Here is a 14,164-nt window from a genome sequence, read left to right on the forward strand (position 1 = left end):
CCCGCCAGCCTCTGAGATGGCCTCTGATTTTTCTGGGCCGACAATGCAGCCCCCTTCCCTCCACCGGAAGAGGAGGGCAGGGGGCTTCATGTCAGGCCTGATTGGTCATGGGCCACCAGACAGCTAGAGGCAGAGGGAAGGGGGGCTCTGCCTCTGGCTCTGAGGTGGTCTATGACTGTCTAGGCAGACAACGGACCCCCCTGCCCTCCTCTTCTTGTGGAGGGCAGGGGGCTGCATGTCAGGCTTGATTGGTCATGGGCCACCAGACAGCTAGAGGCAGAGGGAAGGGGGCCTCTGCCTCTGAGGTGGTCTATGACTGTCTAGGCAGACAACGGACCCCCCTGCCCTCCTCCTCTTGTGGAGGGCAGGGGGCTTCATGTCAGGCTTGATTGGTCGTGGGTCACCAGACAGCTAGGGGCAGAGGGAAGGGGGCCTCTGCCTCTGGCTCTGAGGTGGTCTATGACTGTCTAGGCAGACAACGGAACCCCCTGCCCTCCTCCTTTTTTGGAGGGCAGGGGGCTTCATGTCAGGCCGGATCAGTCATGGGCCACTAGACAGCTAGAGGCAGAGGGAAGGGGGCCTCTGCCTCTGGCTCTGAGGTGGTCTATGACTGTCTAGGCAGACAACGGACCCCCCTGCCCTCCTCCTCTTGTGGAGGGCAGGGGGCTGCATGTCAGGCTTGATTGGTCGTGGGTCACCAGACAGCTAGAGGCAGAGGGAAGGGGGCCTCTGCCTCTGGCTCTGAGGTGGTCTATGACTTTCTGGGCCGACAACGCATCCCCCTGCTCTCCGCCAGAGGAGGAGAGCAGGGGGCTGCGTGTCCGGCCTGAATGCTCACTGGAGGACGGGGACTGCCTTAACCCCAGTCATGGGGTCCAGGCAGCCACACCGTCTCCCCTTGGAGATGGTGCAGACAGGGGCTGGGGCCACCTGAACCCCAGTAATTGGGGTCAGGTGGCCACACCGACTCCCAGTTGGGGTCACATGAACCCCAGCGCTGGGGGGAAAGCGGCCACGGTGGATGGGGGGATGGAGGCCACGGAGGACGAGGGCCCCCTCAACCCCAGTAATGGGAGGAAGGCGACCAATCCTTCCCTCCGGGGGGACGGGGGATGCCTGGACCCCATCACACCGTCTCCCTTTGGAGACGGTGCGGACAGGGGCAGGGGCCACCTGAGCCCCAGTGATGGGGGTCAGGCGGCCATACCGACTCCCACTTGGGGCCACCTGAACCCCAGCGCTGGGGGGCAAGCGGCCACGGAGGACGGGGGCCGCTTCAACCCCAGCGCTGGGGGGAAAGCGGCCACGGGGGACGGGGGCTGCTTCAACCCCAGCGCTGGGGGGAAAGCGGCCACGGGGGACGGGGGCCGCTTCAACCCCAGCGCTGGGGGGAAAGCGGACACGGGGGACGGGGGCCGCTTCAACCCCAGCGACTGGAGGAAGGCTACCAATCCCTCCCTCTGGGGGGTCAGGGGCTGCCTGAACCTCCGGGAACGGGTCCAGGCAGCTACACCGTCTCCTCTTGGAGACAGTGTACATGTTGCAGACAGGGGCGGGGGCCACCTGAACCTCATCCATCGGGGGATAGGGGCCTCCTGGGTTCAACTTCAGCTGTAAAGTAAGAAAAAAAAAAGTCAACATGGGGGGAGAAATGATTTTTAATTTTCAGTTCAAGGTAGATAAAGTTAGTGATTATTCAGTAAGTCCTGAAGTTTTAAGTGGAGGTTTAAGCAGTATCTGCTGAATCAGAATGACCTTCTTAAATTTTCATACAAGTCAGTTTCGTCTTCCTTTGAACAAACCTGGACAAATAACACCAAACGTTTGTTTAGATAGAATCATCCAAGTGCACCACAGCGATCCAGTAATTTTACAGAAAAACCTGTTTAACTATCATCAAAGTACAAATATTTGAATGATTTCAGTAAAGGAGAGAATAGTTTGAGTTTGATTAAGTAATCTTAAATGGTTTACAGCAGCTTTTTATCACTTTGAGTCCTATTTTAATGGTTATTTAGATGAACTGACTAATTTCAGTTTAGTTTTTCTTCATTATCCTTTAGTTTTATCTAAAACTTGCCAGATTATTTAATAAATGTCACTTTTTCATCAGTTTTTTTCTGTATTATTTGGATGAATTGAGGGATTTTGAATGATTTTACTGTGATTTATATCTGAGTTTTATGTATCTCTAATCCATTCTTCCAAATATTTTTCAGTTTATCTTTAATACTTTGAGTTTTACTAAATCATCTGACAAGGTTTACATCAGTTTTCATGACTTTTAGTCCTATTTACATTGTTATTTAGATGAACTGACTAGTTTTAATTCAGTTTTTCTTCAATAGTAGTCTTAGTTTTATCTCAAATTTGCCAGATTACTGAATAAATCTCACATTTTCATTTAGATAGAATCATCCAAGTGCACCACAGCGATCCAGTAATTTTACAGAAAAACCTGTTTAACTATCATCAAAGTACAAATATTTGAATGATTTCAGTAAAGGAGAGAATAGTTTGAGTTTGATTAAGTAATCTTAAGTGGTTTACGGCAGCTTTTTTATCACTTTGAGTCCTATTTTAGTGGTTATTTAGATGAACTGACTAGTTTCAGTTTAGTTTTTCTTCAATAGTAGTCTTAGTTTTATCTAAAACTTGCCAGATTACTGAATAAATCTCACATTTTCATCAGTTTTCCTCATCTTTTCAGTATTATTTAGATGAATGGAGTGATTTAACCCTGCAATAAACCGTATCGCCTTGTGGGAAAAATAAAGGCATATTTTATCTCATCTTATCTTATCTTATCTGATCTTACTTTGAATGAGTTCTGCTTTGGATTTGTCTCAGTTTTATGTAAACCTAGTCGATTTTTCCAAATATAACATGGTTTTTCTACAATATTTTGAGTTTTATTACATAATCTGACAAGGTCTGGCAAACCTGGACAACAAACACCAAACGTTTGTTTAGGTATAATCATCCATGTGCACCATAGCAATCAAATAATATTACAGCAAAACCTGTTTAACTAGAATCAAAGTACAAATATTTGAATGATTTCAGTAAAGGAGTGGATAGTCTGAGTTTAAGTCATCTGAAATGGTTTACAGCAGCTTTTTATCACTTTGAGTCCTATTTTAATTGTTATTTAGATGAAATGACGAGTTTCACTTCAGTCTTTCTTCAATATCATTTAGTTTTATCTAAACTTGCCAGATTATTGAATAAATCTCATATTTTCATCAGTTTTACTCCGCTTTTTTAGTATTATTTAGATGAACTGACTAGTTTGAATTCAGTTTCTCTTCAATATCAGTCTTAGTGTTATCTAAAATTTGCCAGATTATTGAATGAATGTCACTTGTTCATCAGTTTTACTCGCTTTTTGATTATTATTCAGATGAAATTAGTGGTGTTGGATGACTTTTGCTTAGTGTTATGTAAAACTAATCAATTCTTCCAAATATAACTCAGTTTATCTACAATATTTTTATTTCTAGTAAATAAGATGACATGGTTTGCAACAGTTTTTCATCTTTTACTCTTACTTTAAAGGTGGGGTGGGAGATGTTTTCCTGGAGCATTTTTTACTATATTGCTTAAAATCCCCTTCACACCTCGATTACAACCAAATAATTAAATGCTCTGACACCAAAAAAAAAAAAAATTAAGTCACCTGTGGAAGGGACAGGACTGAAAAAACACCATGCAATCATTTTAAGCGTCCAATTGAAATGATTGAACGGTGATATGTCTATTAAACTCAACTGCCATTTGTCCCTCCCCCCCTCCGTGCGTACCCCTGTTTGTGCAGGAATCGTGCGTTCTGAGCTGGAGCCGGTGTTGTGCCAAGGTATGTATCCCCGCTAAGGAGTGTATCCCCTGGCCGCGGGAGCGTACATTCATTCAGTGAGGGTGGAACTGTGACACTGTGCTATAATTCACCTAAATATAAGGTCAGTAGTCATATTTGCATTGTGTGAATCTTTGTTTAAATGCTCTAGTTTTATCCACGGGGTTTTGCAGAGTAAGACTCGGCTCTTCAATCAAACTAAAGGCTTTAATTTGTATGTGTTATTGAATGTGTTACTGATTAAACTACATTGAAATCATGCTGAGATCAGTTTGTGTGGTCTAAACGTTAGGTAATGCACTTACAACGCAGGGGATCGACATCCGAATTCCGACTGGCCCTAATAAAGTGTTCTGAGCTACAGTAGTGTAAGAAAAGTGCGATAAATGCAACAGTATCATTTAATTTGATTGAATTTTTCTGATATAATGCAAACATGTATTTCTGCTTTCTGATGACCTGACAAATAATTTTAGAATCCAAGAATTTGTATTGAATAAAATAAAGTCTGCTGTTCATCCACCCATTATCTTCCGCTTCTTCCGGGGCCGAGTCGCGGGGGTAACAGTCAGAATTGTTGTGATTATTTGCTGGCCTCAATGGAAGCTACATGATTTCATGTGATGTGATGGACAGGTGAGGCCTGACCATCAGCTGGTTAATTCTGTCTATAATTCAGACTATACCAAGTAACTGTAGTGAATATGGGCAGCTTAGTTACAGGGGGGTCACATATTACTTCAGAGCATCCCAGGTGAGGCCTGACCAGTGTGCTATAATTCATCAGATGTATTTTTGATTTATTAAAAAGTTACCTAACTAAAGCGGACACATGAAAAGAGAATGAGAAGGCACGTTCCCTTTATGTGTTTTTACAGATGATCTCACAGACACGTCACTTCTGCGGGGAAGAGGAGCACAACTCCAACCAGAGTTGGGCAATAAAAAAATTAAATTAAAGAACTACAAGTTATGAATATGAAATGTATTCTGCTATAAAGATACTGGCAATTGTCTTGGCTTCCCCTGTGCTACCCCAAATTCTAATTTCTATGCTAGAGCCAACATTTTAATGCATGCACTGTAAGCCCAGACTTTGCATTCAGTAAAATGCTTTAATTACAATGAACTTAAATGATTTAAGTTTTACTACATTATTATAAAATGTTAAGTATATTCTACTAATTTGTAGACATAGTGGAAAGTATGAAAAAGTTTAAGTTGAATGGATTTGAATCACTAAGTTTTAGTCATGACCACACCTTTTTTATCTCCGCATTGCATTGTGGGCATGTTGTTAAAAATGTGTTATTTTTATGTGCAGGGGTTCAGTGGGGTTGTGGTGTTAGTGTTAATTTGGATTTAATGTGTGTATGGCAATGTTTATTGACCTTTTTGTGTTTGTTTTTGTATTTTTGTAGAGCTGCACATGACTGAGAGCCATAAGCCGAACAATGGCTTTCCTGTTCATCTAAGCATGTTACTGAGCAACATAAATCTTTATCTTTTCCCAAATTAAACCACTCCCAGATCTGGCAAGTTATTCAGAACTTACTTCCTTCCAAACTTCCAATCATGCTACAATATATAGAGTTGAATAATTATACAAAGTAGTTAATTTTGCAAAAGGTTTTAATTTACATCAACTTGGAATTGAGTACAATTAACTGATAATACTAAGTCTAATGACTGAACAAAATAATTAACATTGCAACAAATTTTAAGTTAAATTAACTGGGCATTTAGTGTGTTGTACTTAAAACAGCAATTCCATTCAAATCAAGCATTTAGGTTTAATACACTCAAGTTTTCTTTACTCATTACTTACATTTTTTAAGGCAACGGGTTAACTACAGATTTTTTAAGTCAACTCACCTTTTCTGCTCTTACAGTGTGGATTTCAGCCACACTTTTATGCTCAAACATCTATCAGCAATAACACTATTTTAAACCTGTTTGTATGTTTGCCAGATTCAGTGTGACAATTACTTGCGGTGGTTCCATCCTATGTGTCAACGGGTCTCCAGCTGACAAAGACTTTCTGTGTCTGGCCTGCATTGCAGGATAGGTGCACTGTCTGTGTTTAATCGAGAAAAGTGCACTTCATTTAGCTGTTTCCCACCATTTGTGTGTTGTTTAAAAGTTGCATTATTGGATTATTAATGTAGGTAATATTTAATAAGTAAGTTCTATTTTATTTGTATTTTAAAGTAATTTAAAAATGTTTTTCTTCCTGTTAATTCTACATCTTTCTATAAATGCAATCTGCAAAAAGATGCTCTGAAATAATATGTGAGCCCCCTGTAACTCAGTCTATGAAAGAGGAAAGCTGCCCATATTCCCTACAGTTACTTGGTATGGTCTGAATTATAGACAGAATTAACCTCTTGATGGTCAGGCTTCACCTGTCCATCACAGGGGGGAGACTTTATTTTATTCAATACAAATTCTTAGATTATAGAATTATTTGTCAGATCATCAGAAAGCAGAAATACATGTTTGTATTCTATCAGAAAATTTCAATCAGATTAAATGATACTGTTGCATTTCTAACACTTTTCTTACACTACTGTAGCTCTGAACGCTTTATTAGGAACAGTTGGAATTCACACGTCCATCCCCTCCGTTGTCATGGCATTACCTAACCTGTTACAGAGTGGCAACATTATGAAGGACGCACAACACCAGACTGAATGCAAAAACAGGCATTTATTCATAAAAACAAGAAAAAAAAAAAAAAAAAAAAAAAACAGCAAAAAGCTGTGTGATGGTGAATCTTCCGGTGAGCTGATGAAAGGACACAGTCCAGTCGGAATTCGGACGTCGATCCCCTCCGATGTCAGAGCATTACCTAACGTTTAGACCACACAAACTGATCTGAGCAGGATTTCAATGCAGTTTAATCAGTGACAAGTTGAATAACACGTACAAATTAAAGCCTTTAGTTTGACTGAAGAGCCAAGTCTTACTGTGCAAAGGCCCGTGGATAAAACTAGAGCAGTCAAACACAGATTCAAACAATGCAAACAGGACTACTGACCTTAGATTTAGGCCGGGACCACAGCCGGACCCGGGGCCGGGCTAATTATTGGACCTGTATTTTCTAAATGTAGCTCACTTAAAACGTTTTCTAGCATCTCTAACATCTCCTGACCCACCTTTAAGTGTTATTTTAATAAAATGACAAAATTAGTGCTCTTACCTTTTTCATGTTGGTAATTTACTGCTGATCGTCAGCTCGTGCAGTTCGAAAAGAGAACGTGCCAAACCGTCCAACGTATTTATAGACCCTTTGCACCTATGCACCTACGTCACACTTATCACGTGACTAGGGGTTCAGCGCCATGGTGAAGGCAAATGCAACACAACAAACAAACGAATGAGCGACGGATTATGGCTACCAGCACTGAAAATAAAGTGTTGGAGTAGTCCTGCGAAGTGACTCACCTTACTGGACGGCAGAAAGAACGCTATCTGGAGCAGCTAGCGATAGCAGGGCTAGCTACCGACCCTTCTCCCTCCTGATGTGTTTACGGATGGAGCAAAATCCTCCAGTCTACCGGAGTTTAAAGCACACGATCTGCACCATTATGTTCTAAATGAAGTGTCCCCATACACAGGTGCAGATCTAAAAGCATGCAAAAGTCTGGATGATCCCAGTTCTTAGTCTCAGGTTAGATTACAGAGTCGCTGTACTGCGCTCACGGCAGAGGAATGGATCTCATAATGGTAAAGGAAAGATACAGCTAACGTTAGCTAGCTAGCTGTGTATGTTTTTAACTGGTTTTCCCCCAGCATGCCATCAAAACTCAAATAGACTGTAAGCAAAAGCAGCTCTAATTAACTAACACTGTGTAATAATGTTAGTGGCTGTCATAAGTAGCCTACAGTATTAGCTCTGTTGTTGAAGTGGCTGCCTTTCTACTATCTACACACAGTCATGTGTACAGTTCAGAGTATAAACACCTTTAGATGACACTGGGCGTGGGCGAGGATTCAGAAATGGATGCATCCAGAGCAGAACAAAAGTCAAGTGGAGAATCTGACTGAATATACTTTTTTTATGACTTACATTTTTTATTTTCTTTTTCCAAACATGTCACATCATCACGCATCTAACATTTACCCTTTCATGCATAGTGGTCACCACAGTGGACAGTTACTCTCCAGCTGTTCTCTTGAATTCATGGGTTTAGTGGTTTTAGTTCCATATCAGCCAACACAGTGGACGCTTATGCATCATCTCATAAACTGCAATTCATACCATTATTGTAACTTTGCTGTTCTTGGTTGGTTCTTGAGTGGAAATCAATTGTTAATTTTTTTTATCTTTTTTTTTTTGCATATTATCTCCATGAAGTGAGAAATAATTAGTATTAGAATATGTTAAAATGTGAGAAAACATCAGATTAGCTGCATTAAACATGGTGCCATTTCACTGTTTTCATATCACTTTATGATATTGGGTTTTAAATACATGTTTCTTTGCTTCAAGAATAAAATTCATGGTGTAGCTGGGTGGACATTTTTGTACATCTATGGAAAAAAAAAAACCCTCAATCTAATTGTTTTTTGTTGTGAACTAAGGTTGTTATAATTCATGCATGAAAGGGTTAAAATTAGAATACTGAATGCACATTTTTAATCACAGCACTTATTTAGTTCTTGTTTTCTCTGAAATATTCACATCATGTTTAACATAACTGAATTTTCACTCTGCTACTCTGCACATCATGCTGAAATTGACTCTACTGTAGTCTGTAAGTGTCATTTTAGTTCAATAGAAATTCGCCCATGTGATTTGTGGTTTTCACATTTATGACAATAACAGATCTGAGTTACATGTGAACAAAAGGATCAGAAAGGGGTCACTTTTGGCTGGATTGTGAACATAAACTCCACACTCAAAAAATTGATTTGTTCAATTTACATATGATAGTTATGTCAACAATTTCCATATAACCGAGTTATGTTCAAACAAATTATTACAGTAGCCAACTCACTAACGCAACTTTTACTCAACTACATTAAGTAAAACCAATTGAACAACTCCTTGTAGTTCCAACTTAACTGCCTTGAATAAGCAATACTTATGTTTCATTGTATTAAAGTGGTGAATTTATGTTGGATTTACTAGACCTAGTTATGTCAACAATTTCCACACAATGTAGTTAAATAAAAATCAAATAACAATATTTTGTTCTGTGAAAACATTTATTGTACAGATATCACAAATATTTTAAACCACAAACAACATTTTTTCAACATGTTATTCCCCTTTGTTATAGAATTTTTAATATAGTTTTTAGAAAGTCCCCAATGAAAACAAATATATCTTAAGAAGACCTGCAAAACCAAATGAAGCACCAAAAAGCAGAATAAAAGCTGAATCCCTCACAATTCTGAACACAGTGAAACCTTAGTGTAATATGAATCGTGAGTAAAGTAAACACATTTTTGTTAAGTAAAAGCACTCAAAATATTTTGCTTCTTGCCACTTCAGCACTGTAGGAGTAAAACAAAAAAGTGCACAGAGGTCTCCAGAATTAACACATGAACTAAAAAAAACCCCCAAAAACTAGTCCACCACGGTCAGTGAGGAAAAGGCATTTTCCACAAACGTTGCCAAATCTTATGGCGGGGAACTTGGAAATTTTGTTTGTGGTGCTGTGACCAAATGTTGATGTTTTGATTCTCTATCCTCATTGCTACAACTATCAATATTCCCCTATCACTCTCCATTTCTCCTTGTCTCTCACTCTCCACTTCTCACTGTTGATCTCTTCTGCAACTTCTCATTTGTATTTTGTGAGGTTGTGTTATGTTCCTTTTGTGAAAGTCTGTTAAACATTTAGGCATCCGATCTGCAACATTGAGTCCATTCTTCACAGTTCAACATGCAGATCCAAAGACAACACAAAACCTGTCTAAGATGTTCCTTCAAACAGTTTGTTCTTTAGCACTTGTGCCTTCGTTGAGAGTTTGTTGCCATCTAGCTCCATGATAAGTTTTTGCAGAACCTCAAATATATACTTCAGGTTGGTTGGATAGCTCAAGTCAAGTGAGTACATGAGGCCAAACAAAATGGCGACAGCATTTGCAATGTTACCAATGTCATTGAGCACATCCACCCCTTCCATGATTATTCCAACATCTGTCAGCATATCTGTGGGCTCTGCACCTTCAACCTTGATGGCAAGAATTCCCAGGACTGTCTGGCCCATAGCCCCTCTGGTTGTCTTCAACATCCTCAAACACAGAAAAAAATAAACCAGTTACAATATACACATCAGAAAAGCACCATCATTAAAGTACCAACCTTCGAATACAAATAATAATAATTAATAATGTAATAGTCGACAAACTGCTATTAATGCGATTTCACTGAAGGGATTTTTATTATGGAGAAACCAGAGGACAGAATACTTACCATATACTCTTGAATGAGATGGTCAGGGTCTTCATTGAGGTAGACCATGAGTGCTTTGAGCACGCAGGCTCTTCTTGTTTCAACAGCATCAGTCTACAGCAGCGAACAAGGGGAATGTATGAGGTTATATTGTTATTGCATCATATAGCAATTATTACTACAGATCATCACTGTTATACCATAAGTAAGCAATGCTTTTGCAATAATATACCCGCAGCTGTTTCGCAGTCCTAAGGCCCCAACAAGTGCCCAGCTATTTTTATTTAAAAAAATATTTATACTGAAGAGCAGATTTGTGTATAATGAATGAAATAAAAAATACCTTATCCAAGTCTCTCATGATATTCCTTATTTGTAGTCCTACGGCTCCTCCTTTCTTTCTGAAGATGGTCATCAGCTGTGTAGAGTGATGATCCAGCTGTTGCATGAAGTTTGATCTCAGTGGGACAGTGGTGATGCAAGTAAACTCTGCTTCCACCTACAGACATTTAACAGTAAATATAAAAATAGCAACAGGACACAGGTCAATTAAAACCAAACAGAACAACATTGTAACATTGTGCTCTTCATTTATTTTATTTATTTATATATCTTTGTTTTAACATTTACAATACTTAAAAAGTGTTAACATGAAACTATTATTTTACTTTAATTAAGAAAATCAAAAGTAGAAAAAAAACAAATACAAGCATTTGCATGCTGTATTCCTAAATATTTTAATACTATGTCAAAAATTATGAAATGGAACAATCCTGCATATTTTTATAGAATTACTAAAAACAAATAATACACACCTGTATGTGCATTTTTAGTACTCTGAAATTGTGAAAAGGAACGTTGTCACTCACACAATAAAACTTCACCAGCATATGCTCTGTATTTCTGAAGGATTTGACCTTTTCTAAATTCACATATGCTGTCAAAACATATTAATTAAAACCAGAACTTTGTGCACATAAATTCACCATCTTCGTCACTTCTACAGAGTCCTCACACTGGAGTCAAACGCAGAGGCACCTGTTCAGGTCCGACTCCAGCTGTCTGAGCGCATGCGCAGATAGTGCACATATGTTTGCGCTTGTCCAGGATGTGACCCACTTTACTGATGCCTCTGTTGAAGCGCTGGCCTTGGTCAGTTTAGTGAACATGGACTGTTGTTTTTGGACTTTAGTTTTCAGCTCTTTTACCTTCTCTTCACGGTGGCTGATTCCCACTGGAGAATCTCCAGAAAAGTTGCTGTGAACTTTGGTGAAGTTCCGCTCCACGTTGCATCTTTTACTGACTTCCAGAACGCGCCGCAGATCACACACACGCACGCACGCACACACACACACACACACACACACACACACACACATTTGTCTTTCACATTTGTCAAACAGAAGTCCGTGCCTCATCGTTGGTGAAAATAACTCCTTGGCTATATTCAGCCCACATCGTTGCGGGTCTAAACCCACTTCCTGCCTGGCATCTGGCTCATTCTGGGCCCCGCCCCTCTCCAATGACAGGCAACAAACCAGCTCTAAAGTTTGATTGGCAGCTAGTTGACCGTTTCATCTCAGGAGGGGGGCAGGACACTGGTGCCCGCGGGCACCGTGTTAGTGACCCCTGTATTACACAGCGTTAGTTAGTTAGAGCTGCTTTTGCTTACAGTCTATTTGAGTTTTGATGGCATGCTGGGGGAAAACCAGATAAAAACATACACAGCTAGCTAGCTAACGTTAGCTCTATCTTTCATTTACCATTATGAAATCCATTCCTCTGCCGTGAGCGCAGTACAGCGACTCTGTAATCTAACCTGAGACTAAGAACTGGGATCATCCAGACTTTTGCATGCTTTTAGATCTGCACCTGTGTATGGGGACACTTCATTTAGAACATAATGGTGCAGATCGTGTGCTTTAAACTCCGGTAGACTGGAGGATTTTGCTCCATCCGTAAACACATCAGGAGGGAGAAGGGTCGGTAGCTAGCCCTGCTATCGCTAGCTGCTCCAGATAGCGTTCTTTCTGCCGTCCAGTAAGGTGAGTCACTTCGCAGGACTACTCCAACACTTTATTTTCAGTGCTGGTAGCCATAATCCGTCGCTCATTCGTTTGTTTGTTGTGTTGCATTTGCCTTCACCATGGCGCTGAACCCCTAGTCACGTGATAAGTGTGACGTAGGTGCATAGGTGCAAAGGGTCTATAAATACGTTGGACGGTTTGGCACGTTCTCTTTTCGAACTGCACGAGCTGACGACCAGCAGTAAATTACCAACATGAAAAAGGTAAGAGCACTAATTTTGTCATTTTATTAAAATAACACTTAAAGGTGGGTCAGGAGATGTTAGAGATGCTAGAAAACGTTTTGAGTGAGCTACATTTAGAAAATACAGGTCCAATAATTAGCCCGGCCCCGGTCCCGGGTCCGGCTGTGGTCCCGGCCTAAATCTAAGGTCAGTAGTCCTGTTTGCATTGTTTGAATCTGTGTTTGACTGCTCTAGTTTTATCCACGGGCCTTTGCACAGTAAGACTTGGCTCTTCAGTCAAACTAAAGGCTTTAATTTGTACGTGTTATTCAACTTGTCACTGATTAAACTGCATTGAAATCCTGCTCAGATCAGTTTGTGTGGTCTAAACGTTAGGTAATGCTCTGACATCGGAGGGGATCGACGTCCGAATTCCGACTGGACTGTGTCCTTTCATCAGCTCACCGGAAGATTCACCATCACACAGCTTTTTGCTGTTTTTTTTTTTTTTCTTCTTGTTTTTATGAATAAATGCCTGTTTTTGCATTCAGTCTGGTGTTGTGCGTCCTTCATAATGTTGCCACTCTGTAACAGGTTAGGTAATGCCATGACAACGGAGGGGATGGACGTCTGAATTCCAACTGTTCCTAATAAAGCGTTCAGAGCTACAGTAGTGTAAGAAAAGTGTTAGAAATGCAACAGTATCATTTAATCTGATTGAAATTTTCTGATAGAATACAAACATGTATTTCTGCTTTCTGATGATCTGACAAATAATTCTATAATCTAAGAATTTGTATTGAATAAAATAAAGTCTCCCCCCTGTGATGGACAGGTGAAGCCTGACCATCAAGAGGTTAATTCTGTCTATAATTCAGACCATACCAAGTAACTGTAGGGAATATGGGCAGCTTTCCTCTTTCATAGACTGAGTTACAGGGGGCTCACATATTATTTCAGAGCATCTTTTTGCAGATTGCATTTATAGAAAGATGTAGAATTAACAGGAAGAAAAACATTTTTAAATTACTTTAAAATACAAATAAAATAGAACTTACTTATTAAATATTACCTACATTAATAATCCAATAATGCAACTTTTAAACAACACACAAATGGTGGGAAACAGCTAAATGAAGTGCACTTTTCTCGATTAAACACAGACAGTGCACCTATCCTGCAATGCAGGCCAGACACAGAAAGTCTTTGTCAGCTGGAGACCCGTTGACACATAGGATGGAACCACCGCAAGTAATTGTCACACTGAATCTGGCAAACATACAAACAGGTTTAAAATAGTGTTATTGCTGATAGATGTTTGAGCATAAAAGTGTGGCTGAAATCCACACTGTAAGAGCAGAAAAGGTGAGTTGACTTAAAAAATCTGTAGTTAACCCGTTGCCTTAAAAAATGTAAGTAATGAGTAAAGAAAACTTGAGTGTGTTAAACCTAAATGCTTGATTTGAATGGAATTGCTGTTTTAAGTACAACACACTAAATGCCCAGTTAATTTAACTTAAAATTTGTTGCAATGTTAATTATTTTGTTCAGTCATTAGACTTAGTATTATCAGTTAATTGTACTCAATTCCAAGTTGATGTAAATTAAAACCTTTTGCAAAATTAACTACTTTGTATAATTACTCAAC

At 39.9% G+C, this 14,164-nt stretch overlaps 1 long non-coding RNA gene across 1 annotated transcript; it reads right to left on the bottom strand.

Annotated features, from left to right (window-relative positions):
* Positions 1-3,845: 3,845 nt before the first annotated feature.
* LOC115430304 (uncharacterized) lies at positions 3,846-13,223 on the bottom strand. Its single transcript, XR_003936920.1, has 3 exons — positions 13,145-13,223; positions 11,385-11,388; positions 3,846-4,156 (listed from the first exon to the last, which is right to left on the bottom strand). It is a non-coding gene; the product is annotated as an uncharacterized LOC115430304 (long non-coding RNA).
* Positions 13,224-14,164: the final 941 nt, after the last annotated feature.

This window comes from Sphaeramia orbicularis, chromosome 12 (genome assembly GCF_902148855.1).
Source record: "Sphaeramia orbicularis chromosome 12, fSphaOr1.1, whole genome shotgun sequence".
In the NCBI taxonomy this organism is placed as follows: domain Eukaryota; kingdom Metazoa; phylum Chordata; class Actinopteri; order Kurtiformes; family Apogonidae; genus Sphaeramia; species Sphaeramia orbicularis.